Raw genomic sequence first — 6,328 nt, 5'->3', positions numbered from 1 at the left:
CACAGTCTGGCACTAACCCTGTGAAGTCCTGATGGCAAAACCTGCCACCACACCAAGCTTCTACACAATGGCTTGGTGGTGCAAGAAGAGGAGAACTCTGTGTGCGCACTCTTCATCCCTTGCACACCAGAGCAAGGGCCCAGAATTCTGCCCCTGATCTGCATTTAAATAAGAATAATTCTTTTAGCCATGTGCCTCCAAAAAAGCTGATGAGATACTGCCAAACTTGTCTAACTTAATAGTGTGACAGACGTGGCAATTTCTTGCAAATCCTGGACAAACCTCACAGAATTAAATTAAACCCTACTGAAGTAAATTTAAGTATCTTAGGAGTTCATTATATTAAAAATGCAAAGATTTCTCTGTTATGGTTGGATTGTATGTAACAAGTTTTCCTGTAGTTGTTCATGAGCATTTAGGGCCACACCAGTACCCTGAGAATACAACCCTTAGAAAACAGACAGACAGCAATGTGAATGAAGGAGGCACATATGACTAATTTAAACCCTAAGCGAGCTTCACATGGCTATTTTAAAATAATGGGCCAGATGAGAAGAAACTTTTGGGATAAACAAAGTTAAGCTGGTTCCCTAGGAATACTGGGAATACCTGGGCGGAGGGAATGCAAAGTTCCCCACCTCCAGACCCAATCTTTGAAACTCCCCCCTCAGGAAGGGACCTGCTCATCACTTCAAGACAAGATTAGAGGCCCAATTGTATAAACGAAGGACTCACAGGTCTGAACCAATGCGGTTACGAACCCTGTAATCATATAAAAACCCCTTGGTGGGGTTTGTTCACTGGCCAGAGCCCTAGTTGGAGTTGGGGTGATCTCTGATTGGCTTATTAGCAAGCACATAGGTTCTGTTATTGCTTTGAATAAGGATAAAGGTACTTGCTGAGAAAGAGTTGGGCGGTTCCTTAACTGTGGGCAATGACGCTGTTTGCAGCCTCTGAGGAAAGGCAACGCAGGCCTGCTGAGGCAATCTGATTTGCCATTCCCAGTGTAGGCAGGGAACCGTGCAGCCTGCAAACAGCCCAATCAGGAGGGGGAGAGATGTATGTGTCTCCACCCAAGAAAAGTGATGGCAGGGAAGCCAGAAGCCTACGAGTAGGTTCAGCCCTTGCTGGCCCATAGAGGAGGAATACGAGTGTAGTTGCCCTGAACTGTGACAATTACTACATTACCCTTAATCCCCTATTCCTGGGTAACCAAGCACTAGAGGGGGGCTCCTGGCTTTTCCGAGCATTTGGGGCCACGCCAGTACCCTGAGAATACATCACTTTGAAGAAAAACAGGCAGAAAGACAGAAATGTGAATGAAGCTCTAGTACACCAAGAATTTGTGTTGGAACAATCTACCTGGGAGGCAATGAAAGCCTAAGGTGAAGGACCCTCAAAGGGGCAACCCCAAAGGGCACCCTAAATACATCACAATGTTTCCATCAAAGCTACTACAGAACCCCAAGGTGCAATCAGCGCAGGGCAGGTGCATGCAGCACACCTGCTCCCCCACCACCCTCCTACCTGCCACAGTACAGAACCAGAGACCGAGGCAGTCTCTTACCTTGGGGCACATGTCCCTGCTACTCAGTGTCTCCTCGGGATCCAGGGGACACAGAACAAGCCAGCAGCATCTACCTCCTGCTGGGGGACACCATTTTGGAATGATGGGAGCATGGGCCTGGCCAGTGGTGCAGATTTATAGCCTCACACAGCTCCACATGGTGGCAGGAATGCAGTACTACACCCTCCCACTGCCATGGGCAGAAAGTTTCAAATACAGGCTGATGGGTGTTGAGTTTCTCTATTTCTGCCTTGTTTTCTTGCCAAGTATCTCCATGGGTGGCTGGTGTTAGTATCCTCTGGCTCCCTGCTAGGCAGTGGGGGCTAAAGCACACACACAAATTATCACTATTAAAACAAGTGAAAGTGGAGGAAACGGACGGGCTGTATCCATAAGGAGGTGCAACCAGGAGCCCACAAAGTGGGTCTCAGGACCTAAGGAAGGCAGTAGAAGTAGCTAAGCAAAAACTGGGTGTCTCGCAAGGGGTTATTACCTGAGCTGGCAAAAGGGGTGCTGGGCGGGGGGGCATGGTTTACTCAATCCACTTTAACATGGCACTTCAATAAAAACATACCTTTAAAATGTCACAAGTAGCAATCTGAGCTTTTTTCAAGCAGCAACCATCTAATCTGTAGCAGGAGTGTTTTTTAGGTCTTTGGGGCAGGGAGTCTGCATTGTGTCAGAATTGCCATGGCCTGTGCTCCTTAGGATAGCCACAGCATGGTAATAATATAATTAATTCCTAATACCTGTCATGTTCACCTTATGTCCCATGCAGACTTCCATGTGTGCCCTCCTGGCTGCAGACCCCCTCAGGCCTGTATTGGAGTGTTGATGCCATGCATGCCTTAGAACAGGCCTGCACAACAAGGAACGCGGGAGGTTGGATGAGGCAGGAGTCCTGGGGGGGGCAGGCCACGACCTCCTTGTGGGGTGAGGAGGGAACTGGTTGTTTAGATTTTGGCAGCTCATCACTGGCCGGGGGGTGAGGAGCTGAGGAGGCAAGCGGGTGGGCAGTGGCGGGTGGTGAGTAGGCGAGCCGGGGGGGGGGGGCAGGCGAGCCAGGGGGGTGGGGGGCTGAGGAGGTGAGCGGGCGGGCAGTGGCGGGGGGTGAGTAGGTGAGCTGTGGAGGGGGGAACTGAGAACGCGAGCGGGGAGGCAGGTGAGCCGGGGGGGGGCCTGAGGAGGCGAGCAGGCAGCGGGGGATGGAGGGCTGCGGTGGCGAGCTATGAGTCTGTGGCTGACCTGTTCTACTGATCTGGTCTGGTTCCCATCCCCTCTCCAAGGGTTGCAGCTGTCTGGAGGTGCCTGCCTTCTACGCCTTCCTCATTCATTCAACAGGGCAACTGATTACAAAGTGGGGGAAAGATCTTTTTCTACTTCTAGCAAAAAGACATTTTTCTTTTACCTTAATTATACTACCTTAGGGGCAGGCTATAACATATTACCAAGGTTCAGTACCACTGTTTCAGTGCGGCGGTGCTGGGGAAGGAGGGTTTGTTTCCGCAGGGCGGGTGGCGCTTGGGAAGGGGTTATTTCGGGAGGGCTGGGCGGCACTGGGGGGGGGGGAGTATTTTTGCAGGGCGGGCGGTGCTGGGGGGGGTTATGTTTCGGGGAGCTGGGTGGCACTGCGGCGGGGTCAGTGGGGCCAGGAGGGTTTCGGCCCTCAGCTATTTTCTTTGGAGTAATAAGGCCCTCGCCGCTTTACAAGTTGTGCAGGCCTGCCTTAGAATATACACCGCCATAGGCAACAAGATTGCAAATTTCTCTGTTTGAATCCACTGCTGTGTTGTGCTTGATTACTAGACTGTTATTTATTTTGTTCAGACCATATCAGTAAGGCAAAGATATCCAGCTGAGCACAAACACCGTTTTAGAAACCCAGAATCAGCAATAAGTGTCACAGGTGTTCCTGCAAAATTTATTTTAAAATTCAAAGAAATTGCCAGGAAAAACATCTGGTTAAGCTGAGGTCAAAGTTGTGACCACTCATATTTTCCAGGAAGCGCAGAAACACTGACCTATATAGATGGCCCTCTCTCAGTATTGCCAATGCTTGTGATTTTATAATATTTGGTGACTTTCTTAGAGCTCAGCTGCTGAAATCCGGTTATTACTTGAGAATCTCACCTCACATTTTTTCTTTAAAAGTAAATTTCTAGACATCATGTTTGCAGAGAAAAGTTTGAAAATATAAAGTCTAAACATTCCAATACCAGAAAGCAAATAAAAAACCCAAGATTAATTTTAAATTTTTATTATTTAATTTTCAGATTTTCTACATCTTGATATTTAAGCCAGTCTGATGGGCCTGATTTGTTGACGCTTCGGGTTGGCAATACTTCTCTGTAGCCCAATGTGACATAAAAAAACTCCACAACATTCCAACGTTCTAATCACACAAAACCGAACACCCTTGCCCTGCCCCTTCTCTGAGGCCCCACCCCGCTCACTCCATGCCCCCTCCCTCCGTCGCTCGCTCTCCCCCACCTTCACTCAGTTGCTCATTTTCACCGGGCTGGGGAGGGTCCCTTTTCGACCGGGTGTTCCGGTTGAAAACCAGACACCTGGCAACCCTACAGCTCTGGGCCTTGCAGTGCACCCCACTTATTTAAGACTGTTTCTTAGTTCCCAGTCCTTCAAACACTTGCTCATGTGCTTAACTTTACACACATCAGTTCTCCCATTAAAATCAATGTGACTAGTCCTGTCTCTCTAATGACTGAACTATCAAGCCATCCAGGTATTTCTATGGACCACATCACTGTATAACATCTGAGCTCCCATACGTAAAGTTGTGTGCATAAGGGTTTGCAGGACCATGGTCTCAGTACTGCAACATCAGGGGTTTTGACACTTCATGGGAATGTTTATTTCCTAGGTGCCTGGGGTACATTCGATCATCTAGATTGAACTCCTGTATAACACAGACCTTATATTTTCACCCAGTTACTTCTGTACTGAGTCCAAAAACTTATATCTTTCAGAAAGGCATCCAGCCTTGGAAAAATATGTATAATGGCTTTAACTAGTATTTTAAAAACAAACAAACGTGGACAAATTACTATTGGGCATAGGCTTTTAAAAACGTGGTTTTACACATTTTAAATTAACACGGTTTCTTTAAGATCTGCACAGTTTGTTATGAGTGATCAGGTTGTAGCTGTTAGAGTTCAAGGCAGTGGAACTTTTTTAAGCAAAGTAAATAAACTGCTAAAGTACACAGTATAAATCCCAAACATATTAATCTTTTACCTGCTCCCATCATTTTCTTACACCTGGTAAATGACCTGCAGGCATTTAGTTATTTATAGCTAACTTCTATTAGATAGCAATGGAAATGATACATTTCAAACCTTTTGGGATTGATGGGAATAAAAATGTAAGTAAAATGGTTTAAAAAATAAAATAAAGCCAGTACCCTAAACTAAAGTCCATTAACAAAGGCCATACAAAATTACCACACCGTTAGACCAACCCTTAGTCTTAGCTTAAGGAGGCCCGTGTTCAAGAGTGCTACAAATCAGAGTTTAACAGGAGTGCAAAGGAAAGCATAACAATGCCGACGTAGTTCCTGCGGTGGGTGCTAGAGCATGGAACCCTCTCACATCCATTTCAGTCCATCGTGGCCCTCCACCCTCACAATCTCTCCCACTTTTGAACAACATCTTTAGAACTTTTCTTCCTTTTAAAATTCTGATTATGACTGGTCCTGCATTTGGTCCCGTCCTCCTCAACAATTTCCCACAGTTCCCTACTGCTATTTTTTAGGTCACCCCGACATTGATTTGATTTCTCTGACTTTTTTTAGAGGATGGTCTTTTTTTTTTTTAATGTTTCTTGAAAGTGTCGTTCTACTCGAAATCCACTCTGTCACCACAGCTCCTTCTACTCCCTGAGTGTATGAAAAATCAGATCTGCTAACAATAATGACAAAAATATACTTTTACAACTTTTTTATTCCTGTTAGCTCTGCAGAACTGCAAGGTGATGGGAGTGTGAGCTGGAGTCTGTTCTGGCTCATGCATCAGTAGCAGACTGGTTAGCTAAGACTTTCTACACTAAGAGTGCTTTGCCAGTATAGCTATAGTGGTGTACTGTACTAGAAATGCATCCCTAGTATGGACACGATTTGTTCCAATAAAACTGCCCTACCAAGAAAAATAAGCTATAATGACAAAAGTACTGTATTGAGGGGATAACTGTGTCTACACTAGGCTCACTAGGATCTTCACAACCCTCACAGACATAGAAAACGCTGGAGTGTAGACCTGGCCTTAGACAATCACACCTCTTAACTTTACACACAGGAATAGTCCTAGTGAGATCAAGGGAACTGCCCACACACTTAAATGTAAGCATATATAAGTCTTTGCAGCTCAGAATAAGTTTCAAGATGGGGGGTTGAAAAGGAGTCACTGAGGGCAGAATCTGAAGGCAATGAGATTGCTCAGGCATTAAGAGCGAAATTTAAAAACAAAATGTGGTCATACAAGTAAAAACGAAAGGCAGAATTTGGCCTGAAGAATCTATATTACTGATGATGAGGTAAGAAAAAACTTAGCGTGGCTCAGAGCCCAGAGTGGGCTTCTCAAGCTCCTGGTTAGGAGTAACACCAGAGTTTAACTTGTTCTTTGAGGTTGCAGACCACCCCAAGTGTCTGGGCAGATGTTTACAAGCTATGTAAATAAAATTATTATTTTCTCATTGTTATTTTTGTGAGCACTAAGTTCTCCCCAAGATTATTCTACAAACAGAACA

The sequence above is a fragment of the Chrysemys picta genome, chromosome 7 (assembly GCF_011386835.1).
Source record: "Chrysemys picta bellii isolate R12L10 chromosome 7, ASM1138683v2, whole genome shotgun sequence".
Classification (NCBI taxonomy): domain Eukaryota; kingdom Metazoa; phylum Chordata; order Testudines; family Emydidae; genus Chrysemys; species Chrysemys picta.
Note: the sequence above shows the minus strand (reverse complement) of the source record.